This window comes from Rhinolophus sinicus, linkage group LG03 (assembly GCF_036562045.2).
Source record: "Rhinolophus sinicus isolate RSC01 linkage group LG03, ASM3656204v1, whole genome shotgun sequence".
Classification (NCBI taxonomy): domain Eukaryota; kingdom Metazoa; phylum Chordata; class Mammalia; order Chiroptera; family Rhinolophidae; genus Rhinolophus; species Rhinolophus sinicus.
Window position 1 is genome coordinate 21,351,857 of NC_133753.1, and position 17,042 is coordinate 21,368,898.

At 46.4% G+C, this 17,042-nt stretch overlaps 2 protein-coding genes across 38 annotated transcripts in view; one reads left to right on the forward strand and one right to left on the reverse strand.

Moving 5' to 3' along the window:
* The window catches only part of NRXN3 (neurexin 3), a 1,514,302-nt gene extending 1,509,725 nt beyond the window's left edge, over nucleotides 1-4,577 (reverse strand). For 18 of the 37 annotated variants that reach the window (XM_074327118.1, XM_074327110.1, XM_074327117.1 and 15 more), the window contains exon 1: nucleotides 4,277-4,575. The gene's annotated coding sequence lies outside the window, so the exon portion shown is untranslated. Of the gene's footprint in view, nucleotides 1-349; nucleotides 367-1,859; nucleotides 1,883-2,241; nucleotides 2,345-2,533; nucleotides 2,553-4,276 lie in introns of those variants that run through there. The other 19 variants (XR_012494579.1, XR_012494578.1, XM_074327135.1 and 16 more) reach the window with 6 other exon arrangements.
* LOC109448224 (cyclin-dependent kinase 1) overlaps nucleotides 1-17,042 on the forward strand; it is a 142,465-nt gene that overhangs the window by 24,832 nt on the left and 100,591 nt on the right.

The following is a 17,042-nucleotide window of genomic DNA, read 5'->3' on the forward strand; positions in this document are numbered from 1 at the left end:
ATTCTCCCGCGCTCTGCCAGGGCTCCCGAGGTGGCAGGGGAAACCCTCAATCTCGCCCACCGTCAGTCTGCATCCGCCCACAGTCCTCCATGAGCACACCCGCCCACGGGCTTGCCTGGGGGCCGTGGGGATCTCATACAGTCTTCCCGCTGGGGACCGGAGCGGCTTCTCCCTGTTCCACCCTCTTCTCAACTACCCTGAAAGCTCCATTGCCCTCTCTCCCCCCACCCAACATCTCAGCTTTTTGCCTTCCTCCCGCTCCGAGTGAGGGAAGGTAAGCTTCCCTTCCCTGTCACCCCCACACCCCTCCAGAGCCACTCGCATGTACATGTCCAAAAAGCGCACTCACGCAGCACACAGGCAGGCAGCCTCCTGCATGAACCGCCCGCACAGCGGTGACAATCCCATGGTGTCCAATTGGAGGCACAACGGCACTGGACCAACACAAACACCCCTTCTGCCCCCACCCAAAGGCAACACAAAGGCCACCAAGAATCTCAAAACAAGACGACATCCATAGAGCGAGAGCTGGGTAGGACAAAGACATCACTCCGTCCTTCCAACGAACCACGACAACTCTGGGATATTCTGCAGTGCCCTCTGGCTTGACACAGCCCACTGAGCAGAGCTGTGTGTGTCGGTGTGTGTGAGAGAGCGTACATATGTGTGGGTGTAGGGGGAAGGGGGGTCTGTGTCTCTACTGGCCAGACATCAAATCTCCCCAGAGGTAACCCAGACCAGACTCTGCTTTCCCTGGGTAACCTTCCTCTGATGTGCCGCAAACATATTACACGGATGGTTAAATTGGATCATTATCACCGGGTGCTTATTTGGCAAAAAGAAGAAAAAAAAACCTTAATGTCACCTACCCCCATTCCCATCCCCTTCTCATGAGGTCCCCTCCCCCCAAAGACTCTCCAACATGCTAATCCCATGAACTGCGACACACCACAGCTTTCAGGAAAGAATAATGGCGAAAAGGAAGAAGCGAGCGATGTAGGGAGAAGACGTGGAGAATGGTACTGCGTTCCCTGCATGAAGATGGGTGGGTAGGAGCCATGGTGGAGTAGGGGTGGGGACAGCCATAAAGGGTCGCCCGTGTCTGTGTGAGAGAGAATGTGTGTGCAAGAGCGTGTGCAAGTGTGTGCGTAGATGTGCCGACCTAGCCCTCCTATCAGAAGGCAGCATCCGTGTGGCATGTAGGAAAGGCCATCGCACCACTGTTGTGTTGCAAAAAAAAAAAAAAAAAAAAAGGAAAAGAAAAGAAAAAAAGAGCCGCAGAGCCATCAGAATCAGAATTTTCTCATCGAGATGGAATGGGCTAGAGGAAGGGGGGAGGGGGTGTAGCGGGTAGGGGAGAAGGGTGTGTGGAAATAGAAGGCAAGAGCATGGCAGACGTGGTGGTGGGGTGGAAAAAATTGCACATACACAGAAACATAAACACACACAATACCCAAACACCAACCCCACCGCTCCACTGTTCATCCAAGACTGACAACCCGTCCCCCATCTCTCCACTGCCTCTCTGTGCCCCCCAAGCTGGTGCCGATGGATTTCTGTATCTCAGTTTTGCAGCAGTGGGCTAATTACAACCAAGCCCCCTCACCAAATTAACCCCTCCCCTCCCTCTCTTTTTTTCTCTAAAAGGCCAATTGAAGAATAATGTGTTTTTAGAGATAATGGATTTTTTTTTTTTCCCAAGGAGCGAGAGAAAGGGGGATGCAGGGCAGAAATTCTGCAAACCAGTGACTTCCGACCTCACCTCCGTCTCCCTTCATGTCTCCATGCGCTGTAGCATCTCATCTACAATTTCCAGCCATCCCCTAGTCCCCACCACCCAAAAGAAAAGACCTTCCTACCATGCACATCGACAAACACACCAACCGTCACCCAATCTCAGTAGCCGATCTCAAAACCAAGCATCAACCCACCTCGACACATCCTTTCCCTTATATAAGCAGCAAATCATCAACATATTCAGTAAAACACAGCATTGAAAAGAAATCAACAGAAAAGGAGGCCAGACCACCGTCCAACCCCCAATAATTCATAATAGGGAGCTACCAGATAAGCAAAGACGTAGTTGTCTCTCAGAATCTAGAATCCCTTTGATTTCTGGCCCCTTCGTCTTAAGAAGCAATTTTTAAAAATTATTTCACTAGAAAGGGCCGGAAAGCTCCAGAAAAGGGCATTCGCACAGTCCAGTTGTTTTAAAAAAATTAACCCAGCCCTGTTGCTCACTTTGATAGCGAACTTCCAGCGTCCAGCCTTTTCCCCCCTCTTCCAGAAGGAAGACTGGCTCACAGGATGAACCCCGGGCTGCAGAAAATGGGCCAAGAGCCCTTACTCTCCACTCCCCAACCAAAAAAAAAAAAAAAAAAAATCTAACAATAGGAATATCTCTGCACAACCAGCACCCATCTGAAATGTCGTTTGCCTCTATATGACTTAGGCAGATTAAACCAGGAGATTAAAAATAATAATAATACCAGCCTTGTTATGTCTCTCTCCCCTCCATCCTTCCACCACGTACCCAGTAGCCCTTAGGTAAACTTGCCCATCATAACCAGCGGGACCATTTTAACTTGAGAAACGATGCAGAAGCCCTTGAACGACGAAGGGAGGCTGTACCCAGAACAGCAAATTCATAAAGGACTAGTTCTTCGGGCTCCCCAGACCTAACCTCCAGGTGCCCCCAGATAGACTATCCTGGGTATGGAGTCACCCAGCGCGCTGGGAGTTCAAATTTCCATTGGAACCTTCATCACAAAGGCAAACGGTCATCTGACCCCCGAAACTACACCGTCTTCCAGGTGTGACGAGGTGTGTCCCTCTCCCTCCCAGGGCCATGCACAAGACCCAGAGCAGAGAAAGAATTCAGAATATTAGTGGATAGTGGTAGTAAAAGAAAACTATCTCCCCAAGCGGGAATGACCGGAGGAAGCGGGGAGATGACAGTTCTTCCTCTCCCAGTTCTCCTATTTGGTCAGACTGTGTCTTGCTCCATCCCAGACTCGCTCTGGATGCTCTCTGACCTTTGCATTAAAAAAATTTTTTTTTTTTTTTAAATAATGATCAGGGGAGAGGAATCCTACTTTACCTAAACACCAATAATGGTTAGAAAAAATATAATTTTCTCACTGCATGACCATATTTCTACATTCAAATCAAAAGAGGAAGGCATTTAATGGAAGGAGGGAGAAATGTATTTTTTAACAAGTAATCACAGGGAAAGTCACCTGCAAAGCACCCGAGCCCATAGGTTGGTATTACATCACTGGCCTAGGAAGAGAAAGGGGCGGGGGAGTGGGACAGATTTTTTTTTTTCCCCTTGTCATCAGAAAGATATTTCTAAAGCCGTGAAGTTTTGTGGTTAAAAAACAGAGAGGGAAAGAGCTGAAACTCTGGGTACCACACAATGCCTTGAAAAAAACAAATGCATAGAGCCAGCTTCTAAGGTCACTGAGAGCTTGCAAAACCCACAGTGCTTACGCGGAGTGGAAGTTTTCAGGCAAGCCTGCTACTAAATCATTAATATAAACAAATGGAAGGCAGAGGAGGAAGATTCCCCTGTAACCGATCCAAACAGGAGTGCACACACACACACACTCACACACACTCCTTTTTCACCTTCTCCAAGTATTCCCACCTTCACAAGAAGAAGACAGTCTAACGAGAACCTTCAGGCTCAAGAACCACCTCCTCATACTCTCCCCCCCCAAAAAAAAAAATCACACTCAAACACACACACATGTACACACCTCATTTCCTCAACACCTAGGAAATCCCTGTCTCAATTCAATTTTGCCTTCTTGTGAGCCTCAGAGTGTCCCTTTTCTGAATCAGCCCCTTCCCCAGAAAAAAAAAAGAATAATGAGGAGGAGGAAAGTAGCTACAAAATGCCAAAAAAAAAAAAAAAAGTAGCTACAAAATGCCCAAAATGAAGTGATGGGCACACATCATTTCAGACTAACAATCCAAGGAAATAGGAGAAAGATTTTCTAAAAAGTAATAAAATATCTAAAACATTCTCTGACTTTTTGAACACCTGGAGCAAAAGGACCCAACTTCCAGGAGAAACTGTAAGAAACGAAAGGCAGTTGGAAAGCCATTCCCATGGTCAGCCACGGCTCTCCGATCCAACATTCAGAAAAAAAATCTAGGTTGGTCGCTCCCAACTGAAAACTTCTACCCTCGGAGCAACTGCCTCCCAGAACGAACAAGAACCTGGAGTTGTTTCGCATCCCGCCGGTCTTGCTTTCTCCCCAAATCTTACCTTTCCAGTTGAACAGAAGATTTGGGATCTGTTTGTTTGTTTGATGTTTAATCAACTGAGTTTGCTGGGTATGTTTCCTCTTTGGGAAGGTTCAAATTCCAGAATCTTTCTCTCTCCTTTTCTTTTTCTCTCTCTGGGAGGGAGTGGCAGGGAAGAAGGGAGGTGGGTGTTGGAGGTGCGAAAAGCAAGTCCTTGGTGGCTGGAGATGCTGGTGCTGCGAGAGAGGACACGCTCGCCTCTCCCTCTCAGTGAGTTGCATGCAAGAGATGTGTAAGGCTGAGCTCTGAGCCTGAGACTGCCGGAGGAGCCCAGGAATTTCACGCACTCCAGAGCCGGCCCCTCCCTCTCCCACACAGACCCCGGCATTTAAAGAGACAGCCAGTCTGCCTGGCTCAGGGCTTCACCTCCTCCCTGACTGTTTTGCAAACAGCTGTGAAGATATCATCAGGGAGGGACACACTGCAGGCCCCTAAGACTAAGAGGCAGTGTCAGGAGCTCAGTTCTCCCCTCACCCCAGCTTGAGGAAGGCTCTTGGCTAGAACTGGAGCAGGAATTAAAAATAAAAGACAAAATCCTCAGCTACAGCTTCAGTAGACTAAACCACTTCTCACTGCTGAGGATGCACGTGCCTCATCGCAGACTGAGGAAGTGGAGCGGACCCTGAGCTAGCAATGTACCTCAGTTTCCCTGAGTGGTTGTTCCTCCTTGCGAAATCAGGGCAATCCTTGCACATCTGGTGGAGGTTAGAGCTGTAACTAGGACACAAAGCCATTCCTTCAACAAGCATTTTGAATGCCTGTTAGGACAAGGCACAGTGCGTACGATGAGGGATGGGGACATAGAAATGAAGGTGACAAAGGGGGCTTTCCCTCCAAGGGCTCCTAGTCAGCAAGACAGATGGAAGCACAGCCAACCCTTTCCCTGGGAGCTGTGAGCTACAAGAGGTGGAGGCAGGCACCAGGTGCAGTGATGGGTCAGGACGGCAGCTCCCTTCTGTGGCTTACATCCTCAGTTCAGGACCTGAGCATTACCACTGCACCCCAAACTCTTCAAAATCCCTCACCAGTTTTGCCAAACTAGTGCGTGTCTGTGGAAACATTTCCCCAGGCAAGCCTAAACAAGAGATGACAGTCGGTGGCACTACACACAAGGTTTTGTTCAGCATCAGACCCTGGTGCCTCACAGTGGGAAACAGCCCCACCCCCCTTCTCTCCTGCCTCCCCTTTCTCGAGGCTGCATGGTGGCTCCTTCCTCGAGCCAGCACCAATGGCAAGAATAGCCGGCCCTGACCAGGTGCCAGCACATGGGTCATCTCATTCAGTCCAGTGGACTTGGTGCCATTTGACAGTTGTCCATCTTACAGGGGAGGAAGTCAAAGCTTTAGGGAGGCTCCACAAGGTCACACAGCTGGAAGTAACCAAGGATGAATCTGAACTCGTGTCTTTCTGACTCCGGAGACTGCCTGCTCAGCCACAGTGCTCTCTTGCCTCACTTACTTCTTCTATTTCTGCACGTTACTGGACATTCTTCCAGCCATCTCAGCGCTGCCCAACCCAGCAAATCTGATAGCGTGTACTGATATGGTGCTCACAGGAAACAAAACGAGAAAATCAAGGTCCCTGCCCCAAGGAGTCCACTTTGCTTTGAAGGAAGACAGGTGTGTTCCTATAAAGCAAGAGGAGATAACAGTCATGCAAAGGGAGCACTATGGGACTGTCAAGAAGCAAGTGATAAATTATGATTTGGAGAGAGGCTATCAAGGCAAGCTTGGTGGAAAAGTGGCACTTGGGCGGGACTTAGACATGTGTAATTCCAGCATTACTAGCCTACTTTTTAGTCTGTTTTACCTTTCAGATCACAATCTCATTTTCTCATGTTTCTATGGGTCCCCAATCTTGAACACCTCTGTGGTACCCAGCAAGTATTCAGAACACAAACAAACATGCCTGACAATGTCACAAATCACACCTGACATTACACCTGCTTCTGTTAGGCCTGAACTGCCCTGCCACCTGATCGTATATATCCTCCTTACCTGGACTTTTTTTGAAGCCCATACACCTTATTTGTTCTCAGAGCATGGAAAAGAAATTCCGAGGGCATCGTGCATGGACTTAGGCAAGTGTCTGGAGATGCTAGGGAAAGACCAGGGAAAGGAACCACCATGATCCGGCAGGAAGTTAGAAACAACGAGGGCAGCTGTGGTCACCTTTGGGAACAACAGAAAGAGACCTAAAGGACCCAGGGGACCTGAGGGCATAAGCCCAAAGGGAGAGCCTGAGAACTCACTGCCCTCATGGGACAGCACCCATGGGACTCCTCTGGCAAACACCAGCCTTCAAAGGACATCCCCCTGAGAAGTCCACCGCACATTTGCAGGACAATCTAGAGGTTAGGTCACATACCTGTCCTCCAACGCCAACTTGGCCACCTAAATTCCATGTGATTTGAATCGTTTTCTTTCCCCTCTCCATGTCTCAGCATATTCACCTATAAAATGGTGATAACAACACCTGTACTTTCTTCATAGGATTGTTGCAAGAATTAAGAGACAAAATACACACAGAACACCTGCCCCCCAGAAATGCTTAACAAATGTCCACTGCCTCTGCCCAATGGTCTGCCTCTGCCCCTGCATGGGATTATTAATTTTGGACTGCCCCCTATAGTTAGCATTCCCTTATTTCATCATTTCACTTTCAATATTTCAGCTCACCAGGGTATCACTGTAGTTAGTTTCATTTACTTGTTTTAGCCCTTTTGTTTCCTAATCTACTTTACCTTGTGTATTTTGAACATACTGGTTATTGTCATTTGCTTCCACTTAGTATGGATGTGGGCTTCTTAAGTGTTATTTATCTTTCAATTACTCCAGTGTATCCTTTCAGTCTGCCTTTTATCATGAAATCTCTGGGCTCACTCTGTGTCATTCCTCCATAACATTTTAGCTAACTACCACTCTGCTCGCTCCCGGTGATCCAGTGTCCCCTCCCCAGAGAGCTCCCGATGTATGAAGGTGGATATGTATAAAACACAGAGAAAGACGATAAGGCAGGTCTCCTTACAGACATGTAATGCAACCATAAGCATAAAGCAATATCAGGTGTTTGCCCAAAGGATGGTGCCGTGTCAACAGCGACACTGATTTTTTTTGTCCTTTAATGGCAGACTCAATGGGGGCAACTGAAGCCTCAGAGACTGGACTTCTACTGCTCACCCCTCTGTCCTGGGCTAAGAGGGCCACAATCAGAAGCCATTAGGTTAGAAGTGTCCAAAGGTGGGCCTACCTTCCTTCCCACAGCTGTGTGGCTCTGCCTTCACTCAGTTCATGGGGAGAACAAAATGGGACAGGGTCTGTTTCAGCTTTTCTCAAATGTGCCAGACCAGCACTTTCGGGATGAAGCAAGAAACAATTTCATCACCAGTCAAAAGGATAAGTTGTTCATGACATTCTGGGGGAAAATAAAATCAAGGTAATGTCATGACGATAACAACAAGAATGACAACACCCAGCGCCACCACATGTCACCCTGCTGGCCGTCTGCCTGGCATCCTTGTGATTAAGATCCCAATGCTCTGCCAAGAGGACATTTGGGTTCAAATCCCAGCTCTGCCGTGTGCTGACTATGAGACCTTAGCCAAGGTACTAACATTTCGAGCCTCAGTTTTCTCATCTGTGAAATGGAAATGATACCATCCTCAAACATCGTATCCTATGATGATGACATCAAAAATATCTAAGAGTGAATGGTACATGGAAAGTTCACAATAAAGCATATCAGCTATCATGACCAGAGTAGATTCAAAACATGTAATATCTGAAATGGTACTGGCAGCAACCAATCAGACTAGAAGCTGGCCATAAGTCACTGGCTTGACCCTCACAGAGCACAGCAGCTATCAGGCCTGGTTCTTAGCATTATTACCCCCTCCAGGTACTAAGGTAAGCACTTGCGTGCACTGATGCAATATCTCATTTAATCTTCTCAGCAAGTTGCTTTTATCACATTATTTGTTGAAACATATTGAACTGCATACTTGTAAATATGACTATGCCTATGAAATCAGGGTTATAAACAGACTTAACATATATATTCTTGTTGCCCTAATGACTCTTGTATGTGAATTTCGGGGGTTGCATTGGCTAGGAGTTTTATAGCTTCAATGTAGAGGTTCTACATTTTACACACTGATTATTTCAATAATCTTTGGAAGACAGTGATAATGGTCAATGGCCTCAGTTTCCCCATCCTTGAAATGGGTGCACATACTGTTCTTTCTTTCTGTGTTCCCACTACTCTATCCCAACCAACCCTGGGAATAAAAGGCTTCTCAAGTCACTAGAAACTGGGCATTAGATAGTTCTGCTAATCCCCAGCCAGCACTTCAGTCGGAGACAAGGCTGCAGGTCCCCACATGTTGTGTTCCTGGGCAGATTTCAAATTCAGCCTCAAATGCCGTTGGCTGAAAGCAGTTTGCCTAGTACCCCTTACAAATATGCTTTCTGCTCTTCTCTCCTCCCCCAGGCTGTGATGCATTGTGGGCCTGCTGAAGTTTATTTGCCTTTCTGTCCCCTATGTGATGGTGTTTCCAGTGTTATTAATAAGTGACTGCTTATTAACTAGTATAATTAGATATGCCCCATGCAGGGCAGACAGCACCACAGAGGGGCCTGACATCTTCAAGGAGGGGACTTGTACAGAAGAGTTGTCCCTGTAGCCCAGTTAGAGGACACGGGGCCAGCAGTGAGTGCCAGGGAACCAACAGCAGTGCTCCCAAACCCCAACAGCCGTGCATCTGATCAGAGAACTGTGTTCTGGCATAAGACAGAAAGAGAGCAAATGAAGGTACAATTTGCAGGCAGGTGAGAGCATAAGCCCAAAGCAGAGCCTGAGCATCCATGCCTTGAGAAGGTCAGCTCCCAGGGAATGTTTCTAGCTCCCTTCATTTCTTCCACCAGGGTACAAGCCACCCCAGAGGCTGCAGGAAAGCCTAGCTCCTGGGAAGGCCAAAAGTCTCCAACTTTCCACTGCTGTGGGGAGCTCTCTACCCTCATTTGCTTTTCCTGATTATTCCATTAAAATAAAATATTCTTGGGACTTGCAGCCTGTAGAAGCCTCCCAGCCACTTCCCTGAATTCAGCAGCCTTTTGTCAGCTGAGAGGAACCAGCCCTCGGGGAAGGACTCCCGTCTCTAGCCTCAGGGAGATTCCTGCACCTGCACTGCCCAGTTAAACTGATGATGACAGAAAGTCTCACCGAAAAGCTTCACCAGAAAAAAACCTGAGAAAGAAGCTGTCTCCTCCTCCTCTACTAATTTTCAAAACAATTCTCAAATGTCCTGCTTGGAGATCAAACTTTAACACGGTCCAGGTATCTTTGGAGTGCTTAATGGGTTCGAGCGTTTGACTGGCAGGGAGTTACCTATCAATCCTTGCCTGCTTTCAAAAGTCGTCATGTTCTCCATCTATGATGGAAGTTATTGTGTGGGTTAAACTTCATTCCTCCGCCAGACAGATACGAGCAGAGCGGGCCGGCACAGCCGCTCTCTGATTGGGTGCCGGGAGGACAGGACCTACATCTCTGGCAGAAGCAACACAGTGTCATGGTGAAGGGCATGAACTCCAGGTCCAGACAGCGCAGCTGGGGCCCAGCTCTACCACACGTAAGCTTCAGGACCTTGGGCACGTTGTCGGACTGTCCTGCACCTCGGTTTCCCCTTCTGTGCAACAGGGACCCTGATAGCACCCACCTCATAGGGTTGTTATGGGGGTTAAATGAGTTAATATGTTTAAACTACTCAAAGAGTGGTTGTCGCAATGTAAAGGCTACATAAGTGTTTGTTAAACAAAAAAATAAAACAGCTTCCCATAGGTCTTCCTCCCAGGAGGCCCTCAATAAGAGCTTCCTAATAATGGCAAGTGGAATGTGCTGGTTCTGGCATGTGTTGGGATTGCAGGCAGGAAAGATGTCAATTCTGCTATCTTGGCTGGGGGACTCTGCTTGGAGATGTCTGCCTGGGCCCAGCTCCGAAGCCTGCTGCCCCATGCCCCCCCTAGCCCCTTTTCCTGTTGCCTCTCAGCCCTCAGCCCATCCCTACCCATTCACCCTGTAGAGTCAGCTCAGCCTCAAGTGCGGGCAGCACCAGCAGCCATGATTCCATGGCGCCCAAGCCACGCCCACCTGCATCCTCATCCCCGGCAACCATTCTCTCTGACCCACGCACTAGAACTATTTTTAAATGATATACTTTTGCCCGGTTGTGGAGAAAGGAAAAAAAAAGAAAGAAACACCCTCCCCAGACTTCAAGCTGAAGATGGAGTGATTGCCAAATGCTAACAGCTTTTCAAACAAGATGCAGTTAAAAATATGTCTGAAATGGTTTTAACTCAAACTCAAAAAATAGATTAACTGAGTGGAGAGCCTTAGGCAGTGGAGGTGGGGGAGCGGAAGCGGAAGCGGAAGAGGGATTCCCTCGGAGGGGCCTATGGGCCTGTGGCAAACCCCACTACAGGGACACGGGAGAGATGCCTGGTTTATTTTCCCACATGAAAAACACCTTCCAGAAACATAGACCAAATCTCCAGGGCAAGTAGTGACACCAGGAAGCCGTGGCTGCTCCACATGAGGATGTACTCCTGACCCTCACTACTCTAGGCGGGGTCACCAGCATTACTCGAGCTTGGCAGCAGTGCTGAATCTCCGCCAGCAGACCTGCTCATTCAGAATCTGCACCCATTAAGATGCCCAGGTGATTCAAATTCAAGTGCCATAGGTACTACCCTAGACTCTATCATGACACCTCAACCCTAAAAAGGATGGGGCTGAAAATAGTGACATATGAGGACACTGAGACCCAAGGAGGGGACTCATCAAAGGTCACCAGCTGAGTCAGTCTCACAGTATCATCCAGAATCCCACCCCCTCCTCCAGGGCATTAAGCTCCAAATCAGCCTTCGTCATCAGACCCAGCCAAGGACAACAGAGAAGTTGTGATGTCTTCCTTCTAGGGGCAAAGGGCTTGGAACATAAGACAATCCCTTACAGCGACTTTTCTCAAAACAGGCTCAGTCAGTCACTAATCCTACCAGATACTCTGTGAAAAAGGCTCTATTGTCAAATAGATGTAGGAAGTTCATAACGCACATTCATATATTTAAGTCTCTGAGAAGTCCTGCGTTAAAGAAACTTGCTTAACATTATTTAATCCAGTGTCTTCCAGTTATTTTACTAAAAAAAAAAAAAGGAAAATATTTTTCCCTCACACGAGACCTATTAATGTGAAAAACATTACGTCCTGAAATTTACATGATGGGATTCACCACCGTTGATCACTTAATCACATGTTCAACCAGTCTGCAGGAAAGCATATTGTTTCATAGTGTTTCTTAAAGGTGGGATAGGGGGCAGAATTCCTTTTATAACAACCCCAAAAAATGTCATCATTCAACCTGTGATTGATCACTTCCTGCAACAGGGAGCTCACTACCTTACGAAGCAACCCAAATGAACATTGGACAACTCCAATATTTAGAAACATTATTTCATTAAGCCAAAATCCTCAACTTCCTAACATGTCAGGTAACAATTACCTGAAATCTCTTCACTATCAGTGTGCATAGGGAATTCGTCATTGTTTCTCAGTTAGTCTTCACATGCAACTATAGTAGTGGCGGACTAACAAGTCTACCCCAACCTCTACAGTCCAGACATTCAAATATTCCCCAGAATCATAGCATTTTGGAGCTTAAGGGTATTTTAACTATTGCCTAACCCAGCCCTTTTAGTTCACAGATGAGAAAACCATGTCCAAGAGCAATCAAATTACTTGCCCAAGGTCAGACAGATGGTGCAAACTTCACCTGGGAGATAGCATTTGGCTACAGCAAGGTACTTGCATTCTTTTCTTGGTAGGAAAGCTTTCTTTCCTCACCAGGAATTCCTGGATGCTTGAAGTTCGTGTCTAACCTCCAAGGCCCATCACAGAGAATCGCAGTCTCCCACATCCTTCCTCTTGGCACCCTCATCAGATGCCACTTTGGGGGCCAGATGAGTCACGGAGCTCACCCAGCATGGGGAGTCGTGTTCCAGCCTCTCCCCTCCTGGAGTAGCTGAGCTGGGACTGTTCTTCACCCCACGCTGCCTCCTCACCACCACTGCCATCTGCACCCTCCTTCTCAAGGATCACCATCTGCTTTCCTGATACCACTCAGCCGCCCCCAGCACTTTGCTCGGTTTCCTAACCCACTGCTTGAGCCATTCTCCTGGCAACTTGTGATTTTCCTTTTTCCTTCCCTTGCCACAGCCTTCATACACTCCATCTTCATCTCTTTAGCCCACCACTTCAAGAGCTTGCAAGCTCCTGCTTTCACACTCGCTCTCATGCCAAGTCTCCACTAACCCAGAAATTCCATCAAAGCCCTTTGCTTGGGCTAAGATTGTGCAGCGAGGCTATATATGTCTGCTGAATAAATGAGGTTCTTTCTTTCTGTCCTTTTTTTGTCCCAGCCTGGTCTCCCATGTTCTGAATCACCATCATTTAAGCCCACTTGCACCTCTTCCTATAGGTATAGTCCCTTCCTACAAAGCAGGCAAGGACTGGGTACACAGTAGGTGCAAATGTAAGTGCAGAGTGATAGTACTAGCTCCCTGAGAAATACTCCCAAAGATGACGGCTGCTCTCTTTCTCACTAGAAAGGTCTAAACTGCAGGAGGGCAGTGATCACACCTATATACTCACAGTCAGCACTTAAAAGTTCTCAATAAATATGTGAGAAATGACTAAAAAATAAATTGGGGGCCCATATGAAGCCCATAATGATTTCCACTTGTTTAGCATCTATTCTGTGCCAAGCATGTCACATATATCATCTAATTTAATACTTGGAAGGATTCTATACGGCTGAGACAGGAGGTTCAGGAAACGGATTCCAATCTCGGGCTTTCAGGCTTCCATACCTGTGCACCTCCCTCTTCCTCTCTGTCCCCCAAAGGTCTCCAGCAAAAGGGTCCAACCCCAGGTCCTTCATCCTCTGCTTTCTTTTAAAGGAGATTAGTTTCAGTTTTCTATTTTCTTTCTCCCCTTTCCAGTCAGTAGTTCTCCTCTTCTCTAACCAACCCTCTTTCCGTGTCTGCAGCCCCTTGAGAAATCCTTTCCACCCTTTCCATTCTTTACTCCATTGGACATTTGGCAAATACAGACATCAGCAAACAGAATTTTTGCACCCAAGGCTGCTCTGGAAGCAAACCAGAGTCCTGTGTGAAGGGTAACTGTGAGAAACAGATTTCAGTGATTAATGCCCTATGCACAGTAGTAGTGAAAATAGATTTTACGCAACTATTGACTAAGAAAATCTCAAAATGTAAAAATCTGGGATGTAACTATGGGGAAAATGGGAGCAACCTCTTCCCCCACCAAATGCTCTGATGCATCTGCTTCCCAACTCTGAACTAACTGGATAAGTCTTCTCTCTCCTCTGCAGACTCTGGTAAGTAAATCCGTAAGCACTATCAATGCCAAAAACTGGAAAGAAAATTATCTAGAAGTCCAGAAAGTCAACCAAATATGAATAAATCACCTCTGAAAAATCCAAATGTATCAATAGCTTCACATTCTTAGTTTTTAAAAATTAACTCTCTACGTAGTTCTTCCAGGCCCCATCACTTTTTCTCCAATGTACCTTCTAATGAATAACTGTGCATCACTTGGAAAAGTGATGATCCTCCCCCCTCTTAGAACTGCTGCTCAGGCCTGAAGTATGTGAGGACCGTGTTGCTGCAGACGGGCGAGATCTCTACAGTAGGCACCTGGGGGGAAAAGACAAGACACCCCCATTGACTTCCTGGAAAAGTCAAGGGAGAATGATGGGTCATGGTAACTGCCTCACTCTCCTAATTCACCTCTCATCTTCCTTCACGTCAGTGTCCAATGTGAGTTAACATGCAGAACTCTGGTGAAATGGTAACACATACTAGTCTCACGAATATAGCTCTCCAGACATCCTGGCTTTGGCTCCCAAGAGCTGGTAGCCCTTGCTGATTACAAGTGGTCCCCCATCCAGGTCTCTTTTTAAAGCCATACACTGACTTTTTTTCACTTTTTAAACTTGTTGCAAATCTCTCCTGATCCAGAGGACTTTATTAATACTCCCTCTCTCTGAGTTTTCCTCCAAGAGCCTACCAAACTATTCTTAGGTATGGATTCATTTATTAATCATACCACATTCCACGTAGAGGGAATACAGCAGTAAACAAGACAAACAAATCTTCTGTCCTTGTAGGCCTCATACTCTAGTAGTGGTGATGGATAGAAAACCATAAAGCACATAAACAGATGAGATACTTTTGGAGAGTGATAAGTACTATGAAGAACACAAAACCATGGGATGTAAGGAAAAACCATCTCAGACTGAATGGTCAGGGAAGGCTTCTCTGAAAAAACAAATGACCTCAATCTTGAGGAATAAGAAGTAGCCCATCATGAATGAATTTCTTTTTCAGGATGATGGGACAAATATTACTTGGCAAAAGTCCAGCTACAGGTAAATAAGATTTCAGAGATAGCGTTAAAGTGTGATGTTTTGTAAACTGAGATGGGAGACATTTGTTACACGAAGGACATGCGACCAGGGGAGAAACAAGCCATCCAAATATTTTTCTTACCTCAGGGAATAGGCACCTATTTCCCGGGAAGTTGTATCTTCAGGTTTTTATAGCATAGTAATTAAGAGAATGAACTCTGGAGACAGAAGACCTGCTATCAAATCCGAGCTCTGCTATTTACCAGCTGTGTGACATTTGGCAAGTTATATAACCTCTCTGTACCTCATTTTTTTTCTGAGACTGTATTTCATAAAATATAGTCATGAGCTGCATAATGATATTTCAGTCAATAACAGGCTTCATACATGACAGTAGTCAAATGTATCCCCACCGTTCCAGCAGCATGTGACTATATTTGTAATGGTGTCTACCTCAAAATGTTGTTGTGAGAATTAAATAATTTAATATAGGAAAAGCACTCATAACAAATCATAGCATATATGTTCTGTATCAGTATTACCATCACATAGTCACCTGCATTCTTTTATGAGCATCCATGCACACACCAGCATCCGGCATTCTCCCAGGCCACTCCTCAGGGCAATCAGTGTGGAGACCTCAACGCAAACTGAGAGACGCAGTTCCCAGCAGGAAGCCAATTCAAGCCTAAAAGAAATAAAATAAAAAAATAAAAACAGTCAAAGGTGGATATTCAGTTCATATAGAATTGCAACGGCCTCTGCTTCCTTTAGAACCTCCTCAAGCCACACAATGGTTCTCTACTGTCACACTCATATTCAATTTATAGAAATCACAAAGGGAGCCCCAGCATTCCCAGGACTTCTTCCCAGGTCCCTTCTTGGTTACAACCACTACCTGAAGTCCAGAGTTGTCAGCAACTAGATATCAGTGCTTGTCTGGGGGGAAAAGCAGACCTCCTGGAGTCACAGCTTACCTGATTCCTTTGTGAGCTAGAAGTTGGTCCAAAGCTTAGCACCTAGCATATTAAAGGTGCCAAAAAATATGTGTGCAAAATAAATGAATTGTGATTCTTTCATTCTGTTTTGTACTTTAGGTGAACAATAACACAATTCCTGTAATTAACACAAGCATCTACTTTTCCCCCTCGCTACCAGGAAGAAAACTAAATACATGAAGCATTCTAAAACAATCATAGAATAAGAGCAAATGTGAATGTGGTCGTTAGTTTTAGGGTGGACGTGTATGCAGCAATCTCTCAACAGCTTACTACTCTGGTTCCATCTCAACCCTCCTGTGGGGCAATAATGATCTTTAGAGCTGTTTGTGGACAATTTCCCCTCAAATTCCCTACAGAAGTGTATTGCTTCCAGACCACGGAGAGCTCCCAACAGCCGCCCTCTCTACGGAACCACCGCAGTTTTCTCAGCACCACGGAGAGTTCCCGTGCTGCTCAGCAAGGGTGCGGGATTTCACATCTTGCACAACCAGTGAGAACTCACTCCACGAGGAATTGCAGGCAGATGATCCCTAGTGATCCCACCTCCACTGCAATTCAAATCCTGGAATAGGGCAAAATGTGGTTGAGGTAAAAAGCGCCCCTAAGTGCAAGAAGTATGCAAAGAATCTGCTGGAGAGAGAGGGCCGGAAGACAACTGACTAATGATGGTAGCAACTTTTGTACCAGATCGGCATTATTTCCCTTTCCCCCCAGAAGTTAAATACCCAAGGTGAATTCAAAAACTGCAGTCCACACTGTGATCAGATCAACGAGGCTGCACCAGACAAAACGGATCTTATCTGAATGGCGACTTTATCCACTTTGGAGAGCAGAACTCATTACAATAATAAGGAGTGACAGAAATGGGAGGAAGAGCAATCACAGCAGAGCCAGGAAAGAATTTGCTTTACTACCATTTTGGAGGATTAATTCTCAGCTTCCCTCCTATAAACGTCATTTTTCACTTCAGCAGGAGGTCCAGGGTCTGAAATTATTCTAGCCGACGTGAAGGATGCATTACTTTGCACCTGATTTGCAATCCATTTCTGCTTCCTCCTACCAAGTTCAATGATATTTGTTTAATGGTCACCTGGCCTTCTGCATGCTCCACTGTGCTGGTACGAGGGCATACACACACTGGAGGTACAGGAAAGTCTGAAAGTATGTAGGTAAGGAAAATAGGGTGTGAGCTTACCAGCACAGAAGAGGTGTCCACATTCTGACAAAGAATAGAGTTGTATGGCTG